This window comes from Sturnira hondurensis, unplaced genomic scaffold, assembly GCF_014824575.4.
Source record: "Sturnira hondurensis isolate 20B ecotype Veracruz unplaced genomic scaffold, ASM1482457v3 Scaffold0024152, whole genome shotgun sequence".
Taxonomy (NCBI): domain Eukaryota; kingdom Metazoa; phylum Chordata; class Mammalia; order Chiroptera; family Phyllostomidae; genus Sturnira; species Sturnira hondurensis.
Genome location: NW_028096783.1, coordinates 2,966,542 through 2,983,130, shown reverse-complemented (window position 1 = coordinate 2,983,130; position 16,589 = coordinate 2,966,542). Strand labels below are relative to the sequence as shown.

At 45.5% G+C, this 16,589-nt stretch overlaps 1 protein-coding gene across 2 annotated transcripts in view; it reads right to left on the bottom strand.

Moving 5' to 3' along the window:
* OPCML (opioid binding protein/cell adhesion molecule like) overlaps positions 1 to 16,589 on the bottom strand; it is a 1,111,876-nt gene that overhangs the window by 19,554 nt on the left and 1,075,733 nt on the right. The gene's annotated exons all lie outside the window — the stretch shown is intronic.

Below are 16,589 nucleotides of genomic sequence, written 5' to 3'. Positions count from 1 at the left end.
AAGAAACAGACAGAACACAGTCATGAACCTGGGATACCAGGGACAGAGCTATGCTCACAGCCAGAACTTGTAGGAGAAGGGATATAAAAAACTGTAGAAATGGGATTTGGACATCAAGATTATAAAACATCATGTTTTATAGGTAGCATTTGAAAACAGAATTTTTTTTGCTTGAGTCTTGAATCAATGTGTTTTTGTCCAACTCTAACTTTAGAACATTTGATAAGAAGATATCATTTTTCTTATATGATTATTATCAGAATAAACTAAGAGAGTACATGTGAAATGCCACAGCACACTACTAAACTTTGATATTTTCAATAGAATTTTCATAATCAGTAATATAATAAAAACTAAGAATAACTTTATGGTATGTTAGTATGGCCATCTTAATTTTCACTATGTAGAAATGCTTTTAAATGCATAATATAAACTACTACTGCATGTAAAACAAATAAGTGACCACTTAATATTTTAATACAAATAAACAGTTGGCTTGGTTTCAAACTGCGCAGGAGAAAATAAAGTGAAGAATGAATGAATAAGAAAGGACTTTGTGACTGCTATGTAGTAGGTGCTCAATAAACTTCTGCCAACGTAAAATAAATACACTAGCCCCAAATGATAGATCCATGGTTACCAGAACAGACTCATGCATTTAATAGCTGACTTTGTGGGGCATTCTGGAGGGTTTATTGTTTGGCATTTATGAAGCTTGCAATTCATGATTCAAAATATTCTGGAACTGCAAAATTTACATTGCTTGCAGTCTCTATTACATGATGTTTTTACAACCTGGCCCCTCTGCCTTATTCCTTGCCCCATGGCCTCTGTCTTGAAATACAAATATTCTAAGTTCTGTCAGAGGACCAGGCTTCAGTGAAAACACAGCTAACACAAAAGCCAAGGAGGAAGTACATCCATTTGCATTTCTTAGAGGCCTGCTGCCTGATTCCTTTCCTTGCTCCAGGAGTCAGAGCAAAATTAGTTTTCAGGACTGCACAAACTCTTCATCACCTTCCTCACACCTCTGTAGAAGCATATTCTTATCCAATGGGTGCTCAGTCAATGAAGTTGAGGTTCATCATGGGTGGGAACAGGAGGATATGGTGTGCCCAGGGGGTGTGCTGTTAGGTGGAAGGAGAGGAGCAGGTGTTTGGGCATCTTGTTTGCTCCATGTCTGAGCCTTGGACAGTTTCCACCCACTCTGCCCATTTTCCTAAATTTGTTTGTCACCTCTTGCTGGTGTCCTTGCCTTCATCCCCTACCCCAGGTCATGCCCACCCAGGCTCTGCCATCAGTGTCTGGGTGCTGGTTACCAAGGCAATTCATAGATGGTGTGCAGTACCTCAATATAAACGTTTGACTCCCTAAAACTTGTATCATCCTGGTAGCCCAATCACATGCAGTGCCATTTAAGAAATCTTGCATTGTCCAGCAGAAACCATAACTTTACCAGTCTACCCTCCTGGAACTTGGACCTGTTGACAGGACCCCAGGACCAGCCCACAGGTGTGAGTTTTGTAACCCTAAGGAATCGGGTTGAACACATGTGAAGAGTAGCTGAGGGTAGAGGTTGGAAATGTGATCTGAAGGGAGGAATGGGGTCTGGGGCAGGTCCAAACTCCCAGTCTGAAATGTGACTGTGTCCTCTGAATGTTACTGCTGGCCTAGGTTGGTCTCAGGCACCAGAGAGAAACTTAGAAAATTTCAAGGAAGACACTGTAGAGCTTAGCACCTCCTGGGCCTTGGGGATAGGGCCCTATTTCCTGAGATCTCAGAGTAATGGTGCTGGTTGCAGCCCTCTGCCCAACAGATATGTGATCATTCAGGTTAGTTCATGTTGTCCTTCCTGAAGATTTTGGCATCACTTATTTCAGGAATTCTAATAAAGATGAATATTGCCTCACTTGTTGAAATGACGCAGGTTGACCAGGCTAAGCATTTATGAGGGTTAAACAACAGTGAAATCAAATACACCAAAATGACTTTCCAGATTTGTTGTACTGAACCTTTTCTGCAGTGGATAAATGTGGCAAGATAGAAAGTCTGGCTTTCTACTTTGATGACTCCATTATTCTTTCAAAATGTGCTACAGTGTCTTTGCCACAGGTAATTAAACCCCTCTGCATTTAACCAAACAAATGGGCAATGTTCACCAGTACTGGTGGGTGCTTCAGGCAGGGTCACTGACCCCTTTCCTTGGAGAGAATGGGATAGACCATATTGTGCTGTGTAGTGTGGACCAGACAGATGTCTGAAAGCCTCTGGTAAAGGTCAATGAGTGCTGGTCAATGCAGGAGTGTTGGCTGTACAAAGGGAAGGGATTTCTTCGAGGAAGATAGAAACCAGTGTGCTAGGACCACGAGTGATGCTCTGTATGTGCATGAGTAGGATGGTTCTGGGTCCTTCGTGGGGGAATTATAGGACAAACTACCACCATCTGGAGTGTGGGGATTTATCTTCACTATCCATAGTGCTATTTTTATGGGATGGTTATATGACAGCAAAAAAAGGAAGGAAGGAAGAGAGCACTTCATGTAAAATGGGGATCATTACAATAGATAATACTACCTCATTAAATGACAAAATGGATTTGTCAAGTGTGTACTATAAAGTGTGTGCTTCTCAGATTTTAATTTGCACATAAATTTTCCTGGGACTCAAACATATACCTCTGATTCAGTAGGCTGAGCACGAGGCCCAGGATTCTGTATCCCTAACAAGAATTTCTGTGCTGCTGGTCTGAGGCCTGCACTCTAAGAGGCAAAATTAAATGACAACCCCAAATGCTGTTCTTGGCTCCCTCTCACTCACGTGTTCATAGCTGTCTGGGCCTGTGAAGTGGCCAGAAGGTCAGCAAAGGCCACTGAGTGCCTCTCATGAGTGGGTCTCTGTGGAGCAGTGTCTCAAAGGACACCTTCTCTTTGGAAGACAGGGCTCTGTAGGGTCCATCGAGGATGAGCATCTGGACCCTCAAAACATGCATACTGCCAACACAGTTCCTTTGCTAAAAAACAGGAAGCAGGTGTTGATGCTCCTCCTTATCTCAAGCTCCCTGAAGGTGACGAGATGCTATTTTCTTAACTACTTTGAATACTGGGTGAGATTTGTAAAGCAGAACAAGTTTAGGTTGCTAAACACCTGGAAACCCAGGAGCACAGTGAGTTTAATGCTTTCTCTTCCTTCTCCAGTTCTGGCGGCAAGGTAAAATTCTGATTTCATGCTATGGAGAAAGGGAAAGAAGGCAGCAAACCTGTCAATCCTCTTTGTAGCTGCCAGGAAGCAAAACTGCCAACTGTGGAGGCAAACAGAGGGGCATGGGGGTAGGGAAGAATACGGACGGAGGAACAGGAAAGGGAGGAAGTGGAGGAATGGACTGGAGTGAGGACAGAAAGAAGGGCAGGTGCAGGCAAGATGGTCTGGGTGCTGTTGGAAACATTCTGAAGACACGTTCAAAAAGGATTTTCAAAAAGACGGGCTACAAGATTGTAATACTTTCCCTGACAAAGTACATGAAAACAGGAGCTCCCAGTCTGACCCACAGTTTTGCTTAGCGGTGAAATGTCCTGAAACAAGCTACTAACACAGAGGTGTTATCAACCTGCCCCGTGCACTCACACACACCCCGTATAACATGGGTGTGAGCAAAGAGAAGTAGATTTGGAAGCACTGGGAGAAATACACTTAAAAAAATAGGGGTTATTTCATTCCATGAGGAGCACTTCGAAGAAGATAAGTTCAATTCATTGCATTATCGAGATTAAGATCTGCAAGGATACAAACAAGACCATTTATCAGGGATGTGGGAAGTCCCTGGGCCAAGACACCTTCAACGCAGAACACATGCCTGGGCATAGAGTGACTAAGCCCCAGGATTCTGTGGGCACCAGGGGGTTTCCTCTGCAGGGACTGTGTTCTGACTTAACACAGTCACTGAATGTAAAGGACAAGCTGTGGATGAGCAGGGTTTGCTCCATCTTGAAAGTGGAGGAGCAGAGAAAGTGCCTCAGGGGAAGGGTCCAGTGCAGCCCACTGTCCCAACACCACTTGCAGCTATTTGCTCATACCGCCAGGACAGAAGAGGTGAGTTAGATGATGTGTGCGGGATGGAGACGGTGTGGAAGGAAAGGTCCTTGAGCCTATGGGGCAGTTTCATGAGCCCCAAACTGAGCAGTTTACATTTTTCTGCCCCTGAGCATAATGTTTTATGTAATCGTTTTTAGCTCCCTCAAGTGAGGTATCAGAACTGAACAAAACCTAAACATTTGGGGATGAAGAGATCAAATGAAAAATTTACAGTAAATTCTGGAAGCTTCCTACCCAGTTCTCTCTGCCTTTACAACCTATTCTTCCATATCAGCTATATCTTGGCCTTCACGCTTATGTCCACTGTTTTCTTCTTTGGTCTTAGCCAATTCCTTAGAATTATGGAGTTGAAAAAATGATGGGTGTCAAACGCTTTAGCTTCCCACTTTTTTTTGGATCATTGTCCCTCACAGAATATCTTCCCCTCTGTGTGAATATCCCCAGGGATGATCTCAGGGGGTGGCCTATTCCTTTTCTAGATTATTTGCATAGTTCAAAAAACCCATCCTCCTACTGAGGCAAACCCTGCCCGCAAACCCTTTGAGATGACTAAAAGTTGCCTCCTAGTCACTGTCCCTTCTCATGAGCCACAGGCAGCTGCTGATCAACTTAGGTTCCTTTGTGAGGTTAAATGCCAGCCCCTGTTACAGCTTTAGTGTGAGACCTGTCAGGAGGTGACTCACAGTGGCATGTGCCTGGGGGCTGGTGCCACAGGGAAAAGGAGCAGGAAAAAGATGAGAGCAGAGAGGAGAGGCAAGGGTTTGAGGAAGCATCTAGGCAGGAAAGAAGAGGCATGGGGAAGAAAGGCCAGAGGAAGAACTTGGATGGGCAAGAGAGCCAGAGGAAAAGACAGCCTCCAGAAGTAAGGCTGTGGAAGTGGGGAGAGGTGGGTGTCCCCAGAATCCATCTAGTCCAAATGGTGGGATTTCTGGAAAAGCAAGGAAAGAAGTTTCCCTACTGCCCAGCGGAGGGTCTATTATAGATGGTCATTATTAATACTGAACTGGGAAAGTCGGAATCAAATATTCACATGATCATGTGCATGCTTCTGACCTGTTAGGTCTGACCCTGGGCTGTTTGACCCATCTGTAAAAATAGCTTCTTGCCCACACACCAAAGCTACATAGTCTTTCAAGCAATCAAGGAATTGAAAATTTATTCCTGCAAGGAGTGTATCATGTTTAGAAGAAGTGTAGGTTGGCTGACTTGTGTATTTGCTGGACATCCTGCCCTAGAGGTCAGGAGCAAGATAAGGGCATGGAAAGGAACTGTCTGAAGCAGTCCCTTCCCCACCGCTCTGTGCCCTGAAGGTGTGGAGGGCAAGGCAGGTACTGTCAGAAGTTCATGTATGGATGTGTACCTAAATCTTGAGACTCATCTCTCTCTCTCTGTAGGATTCTGGTCAATACAATATACTCACATAAAATGCACCACAAAGATCAAGATATTAGCTTTGCTGTCATCAAGCTGGCTTGCTTAGCATCTAAGGCTAACATGGGCTCTTGCCTTTCTCCCCATAAACTGCAGATATCTGGAGATGTGCAATAGGTACGTTTGACTTGGGTACTCAGTCCCAGGCCAAAAGCTGGGCCCGAGGATAAGGTCTGTATTGCACTGTACAGAGTATTGCATTGTACAGAGTCCAGTACAGGAGGACCCAATGGACCCAAGCAGAGGAGGATCAGGAAGATGATGGAAGATTGGGAGGGACACCTTCACTTCTAGAAGATGGCCTTATTCCTGCTTACCTGGATCATGAGACACAGGAGCAAATAACCTTCCCAATTACAGTAGTTACCCATCCTCCATGAGGGAGACAGAGAGTGGCCACAGTGGAAGAGGGGCCTTTTTCTCCCAGGCTGTGCAGGGGAAATTGCCAACTGGAACCACATGAGCTGGGGACCTGGTCTCTGACTCCTTCCTAGGGACTTCCTGGCCCTTTCTCAATCACATACCTCCTGACACAGGAGCCTCCTTTATTTGAAGAACAGAAACATCCCTAAGTTGGATTCGGGGTAAGGTTTCAACACTTGGGACAATTAGGCTCACACGAGCCCAGCCTTGTACTGTTGGAGCAGCTTCCTGTGTGGGGGTCATTCCATTGTCTAAGTGCAAGCACACTGAAAAGGAAGTACGCTTTCTCCTTATTTGAACTCCTTGTGCAAATAGTGTAAGATAAACATACAGTATTTGTTCACAGTAGTGATGGCTAGAGGCTTGGAAACTCTGGACACCCCCAAAACTCTCCCTCTGCACGTATCTAATCTTTCTTCTTTCCACCAGTCTCCACCCTGCCCCACTCCTTGACTTTCCTTAGAACACTGCTGGCAGTAAGCAACTCTGGACTCCCCCTCCTTAATTAAGCCAGGGAATGCAGACAGCAGTACATTCCGTCCTTGCCTGCTCCCAACTCCCTGATGCATCCCTTCACCGCAACAAAGTTAATGAAAAGTGTGATAAACCCACTGTTTCATTTTCTCTTAATTAATGCAAGCGATTGAATTGTGCTGAAGTCATTTTGGTTGGATACTGAGCCTCTGGGCCAATGTCTCCTTTGCTGGTAGTGACAGAAGCCCCTTGTCTTGGTCTCAGATAACCTCTATTGAGTTGAGACCACAAGGACCTTACCCATGAAAGGGGTGGCTTACCCTTACTCAAGCTTCCTTGCTGGCTTCCTTCCCTGGGGTTGACAGCAAGTTGGCTAATGGCAAAATCAATGTGTTAAGGTGCAAGTTAACTAAACTTCTAGTTGGGGGAAAAGCACATTAATGATGCCCCTAGTAGCTCAGGGCACGAAGACATTCCATGGCAGTGGTGAGTTTCCAAAGCCATTCCCATATTCCGATGGGGCAGCTGAGGGTGACCGAAGAAGACAAGGACTCCAGTAGGACTGTCCAGAAAGATCAGTTTTGATATACTGGGCTCTTTTCAGCAGGAGGAGTAAAGCTGAAGATGAGAGGATGTGAAGGGTTTTGTCAGTTAGATGGGGGCAGTGGGAGAGGCTGTCTGGAAGCCTGTCTGCAGTGAGGGCTGGGAGGTCTCCTCCCAGGGGATGCACCAGGTCCTCCAAAGAGCACTTTAAAAAGGGACCTTTGTGCCCATGCTTATAAGCAGATTGAACTGGCCTGGGGTGGAGGCCCAGGATCAACATTCTCCAAAATCTTTCCAGGGGATGCTAGTATCCAAGGATGACTCAGATGACACCTCCTTTGGCCTTCACTGTCCCACTGCCAGCTCCACCTGGAGACTCCCAGGCTTCCTCTGCTTCCCCAGAATGATTGTTGCCAGCCCCAACATCCAAGGAAGGCATTTGGGGCCCATAGTACATAATGCTGTGCCACCTCAGAGTGTGCACAGGCCCTCTGTCACCAGTCCGTCGGCCTCTGTGAGAGATATACCATCATGATGTCAGCAGGTGAGACCCTGAAAGGGGAGCTGGCAGTGTACAAGGTGAAGATGGCCAGGGCTGGGCCAGACAGTGTCTGCTGCTCTCAGTAGCCCACAGTGGCCAGGAATGGCCAGGTCCGCAAGCACAGGGAGGGCATAAGGGCCAGAGAAGCTTCTCCTAAAGCACTGTGACAAGTGTTTAGGTTGGTTTCACTTAGTTTCTTTTTTAAATTTTTATTTATTTATCTTTAGAGAGGAAGGGAAGAAGAGAGGGAGAGAAATATCAATGTATGGTTGCCTCTTGTGCGTCCCCTGCCAGGAACTGGCCTGCAACCCAGGCATGTGCCCTGACTGGGAATTGAACCGCGATCGTCTGGTTCACAGGCCCACGCTCAATCCACTGAGCTACACCAGCCAGGGCTAGTTTGTTTATTTTTTCTCTCCCTGAGATGGGTTCATTACATGTAGGAAGAATCAGGACAAGAGATTTTTCGAATCTAGATGAATCTGCTAACCCAAAGGGAGTGCTTCTGAGTGAGACAGAAAGACTCAGTGTCCCTGCAAGGATGTGGCACAAACTCTTTAAATGGAAGTTTAGAGTACATGCCAGAGAAAGGAGAGGGACTGGACAGAGATAAACAGATGGACAGACAGATGGACCTAGACAAGAGACAGGTGGACAGAAACTGAGATAGAGAGATAACGGCAGACAGAGGAATTCAGGGTGCAGAGAAGTAGGATTTCTAACACAGGCAGAACAAATGGCTGAGGTTGGAAGCTGAAGTCCATTTGGGAACAAAGTAACCTACTCGAATTAAAAAAAGTAGCTAACATTTACATTCTAAAAAGTATCTAAATATAAACAGAAACAAATAATTCAGACCAAAAGGCCATAAATAAAGATTGGAGAAAAATAATTACTTTTGAAAAGCAAAGAGCTTAAATAGTTAAGTTATTGACCAAATGTTAAGGACATTTGAATACTTTTTATTTATTATGTGTTTTCTCTTCTATTTACTACTGTTTGTAATCTGAACCAACATGGTTATTTTAGTAGTAAAAAAGAAAATGCAAAATGCACCCTAAATAAAGTACTGCTTTAAAAAACACAAGAATTAAAAAAAAAAAACTTGATCAAGTCATCAAAAGACATACTGCTTCCTTCATTTCATTTATATATGTCTTTAGAGCCAGACTTGACTGTGCCTGTCACCCTAGGCAGGCACAACCAGTCAGCCAGGCCTGTTTCTCAAAGAAAAGAGTATTTTGAAGAAACAGAAATGTCTTGTGCCACGGTGTGGTCAGTGGGTACCCAGCCCCAGAATTACAGTGTGGTCGGTGGGTTCCCAGCACCAGAATTACTCAAGGGTGTTTTGTAAAATTGGCTGCTTGAGGCCACAGCCAACCTGGAGGGCCAGAATCTGTTAGGGATGGCTAGTCTCCAGAATCTTCACATTATTTCTGAATGGCAGAACAACATCACAGCAAAAGCTGTACCCTTTCCTTGTTTTGCTTTCCTATAGCAATACCAAGGGTCCCCCTGCTCCTTTTATTGGTAGGGTGACCTTACTGTTAGATTTGTCTGAGACAACCCCGTGATATCTGTTTCCCCAGAATGATTGTTGCCAGCCCCAACATTCACTCCTTTGAATCTAATGAGAGGCAGTGGTTTAGTCCCCATGCAGACTGCAGAGTCAAGAAGGGCCCTGAGTGTTCTGCTCTCCAGGAAGAAGCCCACCAGCTACACTGCGCTTGGGAAGTGCAGACCAGGGCAGCTGCTCGGAGCCTGAGGCCCCTGGAGTGAGGGGATCAGCACCACAGCCCCTGAGGTGGAAACCCAGCTGGGTTCGAGGGATCTAGGCCGGGTAGACAGCAGAACTGCACCCTGCCATACGTCCTGGATGGCCCAGAGCACACAGTAGCTTTCTTAGGGCCTTTCAGGGTATTGGGGAAACACTCAGTTTCCAAAGACAGGGCTTTGATGCAGACTGACTCCTCTTGCTTCCTCTCTCTCTTTTCTTTTATTCTGTCCTTTTTATCCTCTCCCCATATTAGTTCCCAACAGCACAGCCATATGACAATGATGCTAATTATTAATGTTCATTAATATTTTCAAAATACATGTATTAGCTTCCAGGCAAAATACCCAACTGAGACAAGCCGTGCTCTTGACAGGCCAGCCACAGCCAGAGACACCCCCCACACTCCGCAAAGTGTGCAGGCCGGAGCTTTGCCAGTTCAAAGGGGGAGAGCTTGGCTCCTGCACACAGCTGTAGCAGGAGCTGAGGGAAAAAGGACTAGGAGCCCTTGATGTGGTGTTGGGTCCTTTTGGAAGCTTTCTTGTCAAGGGGTCCCCTGAGTCTGCAGTTTCTGCTTCTCTAGGCAAGTCTGTCTCCCTCTCTCCATCCAGCTTGGATTCTGAGTAAGCTGACCTCTCACAAAGATGTCTATCTTCCTGGCCTCCCTTCTTAGTCTAGTCACCATAGAAGTCACATTACACATGACCTTCTAGGACTTTGTGCCAATAGCAGAATAAATAGAGAAAACCACCACCTGGAGATTAGAAGACTTGGGGTCTAACCTGTTTAGTCACTAGTATGATATGTGGTTTGGGGTAAGTGTTCTTTAGCAATCCAAGCCTCAATTATTTTTTTCCTATCAAACAAAAAATTATACCAGCAATCACTAAGGTCATATGGCATTTCATAACTCAGCAACATAGTCTATGCCCAGGAATTCTAAATAATTCAGTAAGTTCTGTCAGTCTGATGCCCATGGTGCTGATGGGCAGATTTCTAGCCCGGGAGCTCAGGATTGCTGACCCATAAAAAACACAGGAAGGTGTCTGTGCTCAGGTGAGCATGCTGCTGAACTGGCCCAGGCTGCTGTTGCTGTATCTGGGGTCTTAACAGTGCAGGCTCAGGAATAGAAACACCATGCAGTTTCAAGGTGGCCATCATTTGTCACCATTCTGTAGCTGCTCGGAGATGGGAAAGAGAGGTTTAGACAAGTATGAAGGACTGTGTGTCTGAGGGTAATGTCTTGTATTAATGGGAGAAATTAATTACTTCCTTTCCTTTCTAAGACTCCTGTTCATGCAGATTTTGACAAGGAGCTGCTTTTTCCCTCCCCATGATGGGCATATTGGAATCATGTCTTAGAGGTACAACTAATCACCACTCAGATGATTTGAGGCCTGTTTTCATGGAACTGAGGGTACACTCCAAATGCAGGAAAATTGTGCTTCTCTCTGCTTTCTGTCCTCCCCTGCGTTTTCTAGAAACATCCCTTCTTAGTTTGGTTTACTTTGCTAATCTCTTGCAACCACAGAGCAGATGCAAAGAGACAAGGAAAGGGACCGCAGGGGTAGGAGAAGCACAGTGCTCGGTACTGTACCCCGCCTCTCCTCTTGGCCTCCCCTGTCAGAATTGATCTGTGGCTGCACCAGAACAGAGCCAACATGATCTGCTGGGCCACGTGATGGTTTATTTTATGGGTCAGTTTGACTGAGCTAAGGGATAGCTAGTAATGTTGATCCTGGGCGTGTCTGTGAGGTTGTCTCCAGAAGACATTAGCATTTGAATCAATAGAGTGAACAGAGCCAATTGTCCTCTCCAATGTGGGTGGGCATCACACAGTCCACTAAGGACAGGTATAGAAGAGAAAGTTGGGGGAAGGGCAAATTCTCTTTCTTCTCAGGCTGGGACAGCCATCTTCCCCTGCCCTTGGACATAAGAGCTCCTAGTTCTCGGGCCTCAGGTGCTATATCCTTAGACATCCGTGCCTCACTGGAAACTTTTGCCCTGACTAAAGATGGCAGCCAAAAGAAGGTAAAAGATTGTAAGAAACTGGCAGAAAGGGCAGACACTGACACGTCATAGGAGGGGCTGGATATGAGATCATGCAGGAAGTTTGGAGTGAGCATATAAATGAGGGCGAGCTGAAAGAGGAAGGGGAGAAGCCGTGCTGTCTGCAGTGGGAAAGAAGGTACTTTTGCTTCTTTGAAGAACGTATGGAGAAGCCACTCAATTTGGACAATGTGCCTCTCTGGACTCCACCGTGACCCAGTGTGACACGGCTCCTATTTTCCTGAACCACTGCATGGAGGCTAAGAACCGCACACCTCAGATCCTGATGGGAGAGCTGCTACAGAAGGATGGGACTCTGAAACCTGCACTGCACCTTGCAGAGGGGATGGAAACCTGTTTGCGTCTCTTTAGGGACAGATAAGGAAATGGGGAACTTCTGGGTATGATGTTGGCTTACAGCCTTTTGGGGAGCAAGGGAGGCTCTGGGTCTCATGGGAAAGGCAGGCTCTGAGCACAAGTGCTCTCAGACCCCACCCCAAGGTTGGAACCCTGTTAATAAAAACCTGTTTTCTTTAATACTAATTGTTGGGTCCCATGTCAGGACACCAGGTGGCAGAGCCCCAGTTTGCTTGGTGGCAATTCTGTGCTCCTATCATCAGTCACTGGACAGCAACCAGCCTTTGTCGAGGCCTGAGATGTGGATCCTGTCCGTACCCTTGAAGTCTGGGGCTGGCTCAGGTTCTGGAAGATGCAATCACTTAGCACGGCTCTGGGGTGAGCCGTGAGGCAAAGGCTTTTTAGCCCCTAAAGCTGCCTTCGCCAGGTCCCTACTACACCACCTTCCCCGCCCTCCTTTGCTGGATTTCCTAAGCTTGGTTGTCACTCATACCCCAGCAGGCCTCTATCAAAATTAACACATATTACCTGCAAGGAGAGGAAAGCCCTGTGAATTTCTAGATATTTTGTCATACTGGCTCAAATCAGTTTGTTGGTTTGTTTTTGTTAACTTAGGAGGTATGAAACCTTTGCCTTCTTGGCAAACAATGTCATTCTGGGGAAGAAAAGCAAGGAAGATTGTTAAGGATGCCTGGTTTCCAAAAAGGCAGGCCTGGCATGAAGAATCCTGGATAAAAATGGGGAGGTCGGAGGGGCCATTGTACACACCACACCACACCACACAGGGTGAGTACCTGGAGCCTGGTCTGCAGACAAGTGGTGCCTGTGCATTTCCAGGACCCATAGAGGGAGCTTCTGGAGAGAATGGGTCAGAATGGACAGCATCAGTCAACTTCAGAGTGTGGCCCTGAGCTTACTCTACCGTGTGTGACTCTAGAGGTGTTTTAGTTACAGGATATCACACACTGATAGTAACTCATGAAATTAAAGTAAGTAACAGTGTTATGTATTTTGTACTGCATTTTATACACAGAGGAACCCACAGTTACACATATGGAATGTATGCATAACAGTAGAGAAACACTCAATAGAGAAGTAAAACAGAGAGCCATGAAAATTCTAACACCAGTTTCAAGGTGTGAGTTTTTCCCCCACAATAAGCAACTCAACACCAGCTGGAGAGCTGACAACTTGGTTCTGTTGCTATCTACCTGGATACGGCATCAACTCCCCCAGGTTAAAGGCTGGTCCTGTAAGACTGCCCCTGCCCTTCACTTTGGATGCCAGTGGCAAGTGCAGGCTGTCCCTGGTGCTTCTGACCAACTGACTATAGATCAGAGCTTCCCACAAACCCTCTTTGGGCTTCATGAATGTGCTGGAGTGGCTCACAGAACTCTGGAACATGTTTTAGTTACTAGATTACTGGTTTATCATAAAAGGATATAACTCAGCAACGACCAGATAGAAAAGATTCATAGGGCGAGGTATGGGGAAAGGGCAGGGACTTCCATGCCCCCTTCCATGCACTTTTCTCCCCAAACAGCCACGTTTCCCATCCCAGAAGCTCTCCTTTTGGATTTTTATGGAGGCTTCATTACAGAGGCCTAATTGGTTAAATTGTTGGCTATTGGTGATTGAACTTGATCTTTAGCCTCTCTCCCCAAGGAGCTGAAAGTCTTAAGTCTCTAATCACAAAATTGGTTCCCCTGGCAGCCAGCCTCCATCCTTAGGTGCTTTCCAAAAGTCACATCATTAACATAAGAAAAGATACCTTTGCCCCACAACAGTCACAGAAAATTCCAAGGGTTTAAAGAGCTGGGTGTCAGAAACTGGATAAAGACCAAACAGATATTTCTTATTACAAATCATGATATCACACACATTCTTTTCACACTTGGCTTTTCACAGAGGAGAGCATGATTCTAGTCCATGAGCTTTGTCTAACTATGTACACTGAGTAAGTTACTTAACCATTCTGAGCCTCCTGTTTCATCCCATGTAAAAATAAATGGATTAGAGTAGATTATCTCTAAAAAATGTTAGCTTTAATATTTGATAATCAATAGCTGGTTAAAAAAATAGTGTTTGCCTTCCAACCATTGATTCAAAGTATTTGAGGTGTGTGTGTGTGCTGTGTGTGTATTTAAAGAAAAACTATAGCAAAAAAGGAAGGCATCTCAGGTGTGATGTCCTGGAAAGAAACAGATATAAGAAAGCCTAAAGGTTTTTTAGTTTAAAATCAGAGGGCAACTCCTCTTCAGAAGAAAAACAAGTCATATTTACATTATTAAATCACAATTACAAAGTCAATCAGCTGAAGAAAAGAATAGACCATTTCCATCAGTTATTACTGAACTGAACACAATTTTTCAATCACTAGCAGATTATAAATGGGGGATACAGCTCATCCAGGAACTAGTCCATCAGAACAGTTATTAATCAGGTGTTAACTTTGTCAAATTAGCAAGGACACCACATCCATGAGAATGTGAGGAAGCAGGTCACAGGGAGGACGGGAGGAGGCTCAGAGCATAGAAGGAGACCCTCAGTCAGCCACCTGAGTGGCGAGCACTCCTGCTGTGAAGGAGAAGCACTTGGCTCTGCTGCTTTCATTCCAAATAGGTAAAAATGGGTGAATAGCGCACACCTTACTGCCTGTTCATTTCCTGAGGCAGCAGTGCTGTGACGACTGCTGTGCGCATCAGGGCCAGGCAGTGAGGGAGCTCCGCACTGGGCTGTGTCTCTGTTGGACTCTCCACCTCCACCTCTGAACATCCGGTGCTTCAGTCTTGGTGGAAAGAATGCACTACCTGTCTCATCAGAAAGCTCATGCAAATGTGTAGAGAATGAAAAAGCACAAATTAAAGGTTTTTTGTGTGCTCCTTTGATGTGCTGGGGTTACAATATGAGTCTCAGCAAAAAGTTCTATTAATTGAGTAATGTACCAAGATTCTCTGACTCTTAGTTTTCTCTTTATCATACAACTTAAAAATTTCCTTTTCAGTTACAGTTGGCATACAATAGTAATGTTAATTTCAGATGCACAACATAGTGATTAGATACATAACCTACAAAGTGACCATCCAGACAAGCATAGCACCAGTTTGGAACCATCATAGTTTCTATAATATTACTGACTCTATTCCCTATGCTGTATTTTATATCCCCATGCCTGTTTTTATAACTCCGCTCCACTGAATTTCTACACTGTAGAGGATGGGCTTCAAATCCCCAAAACTGTCACGGGTTCAACCCACTGGCCCCGTTGTAACATGGCAGGCTAGTCCACTGAGAAACTAAGTAAGGTATGTTTAGTTCCCAATGCTGTAGAAGACCAGACAGAATGAGAAGGGCTCTCTTTTCCCCATTCCCAAAAGGCACAAGGCTTTGTGAATTCTCAGTTCTGAGCTTCTTACCTCCGGTTGTTAATGACTTTTGTGTCATGGGGTCTACTGCAGTTGCTAGGCACCCAGAATATGATTATCACCGAGGCTTTTTGTTTTAAAGAAGCAGGAAAACAAAGAGTTGAGTTTAAACCCCTCCTCAGGACTGAAAGGGAATATTAGATACGATTTAGTTGTGGGAGAGTGGTCAAGAGATGCACTTGGGAGGTGCAGTGGGTGGTGTTTGAAGCAGGCTTTGAAATGGTTTCATTTCAACAGCAGAGCAGGGATAGCATGCAAAGCAGGAGAATTGCATGAATGGGGTGGGGAGGTAGGAAAATTCTGGAAAGTACATTGTAAGTTATTTTATCACTCTTACTGCTTTTCTGAGGAAAATTACTTCTGGCTCCTGGTTAGTGGATTCTGGCTCCAGGGGAAAATTCTGCCCCGTTAAATGACCTCAGGGAAATTGTAGTCGTGAGCCAACAGTTATTTTCATGGTTTGCTTTCTCATCACACTTTCCCACTTTCACACGATTAACGAGAAAAGATGACTACTCCTCTCGAAGCACGACATGTAGCGTAGTTTTTTGTTTGTTTGTTTATTTGGGGTGGGGGTTAGTTTAAAACACCAGAACTAGTAAATAGAAGTGATGCAATGAATATTGAATTGAACCCTCCTAAGCACATGCTGTTTCGTACTGGTCTCATTTGTATGGCCTCTAATTTTAGACTCCAAATGACTAGAGTCACCTCTCATTTCTGCTTCCAGCTCCACAGACCCAGCTCCCCCAAGGCCATTCCCTGCTCTTGCAAACTAAGGTTGGAGCAAGTCAGCATTCGTGCCCAAGTCCTTGGAGAGGTCAGTGACAGTGGAACTCATCATAGAAGTTTGGTCCTGGAAGTCTGATTTGCAGGGGTGAGGACTAGAGAGGGGCCTGGCCTCAGGTATCTAGCCACCTGCTCCAGCTCAGGCTTCAGTGGCCTCACATCTGATCAGGAGCCACCAAGCACCACATCATCCTGATGAGTGGCCCCTGTGTAGTGAGGATGCCCCACTACCTCCTCCACTATCTCACAGGGACAGCCCCTCAGTGGGGTGGAGACAGGGCACAGATAGGAAGGAGCCGGCACCCAGGTCCTTTGTGGATGTGGTGATAGTCCCTTCTCCTAAAAATGAAGTAGGGTCTGTGGTTTTTTGAAACCAGTTCCATGGGGCCTGTGGCAGAGGAGAGAGGGGCTACCTCGCATCTAGTCAAACCCTCTGTGGGAAGCCCAATGGACCGGCTTGCGGAAAATCCACAGCAGCACACAAATACCTTTGTAACTTAAAGGGACATGCAATGTCTGTATGTGGTGAGCATGCATACCACCTAGAAACAAGTGGCTTTCAGTCTATTTTTCTCCAGCAGAGTTTGACAACCCTGTGCAATGTCCGTGTATACCAGCTGATTCACCCTCTTCCTGTGAGATTTGTAACTTTGTGAACAGAGAGTAACCTCATTACCACAGAATATATTACGTA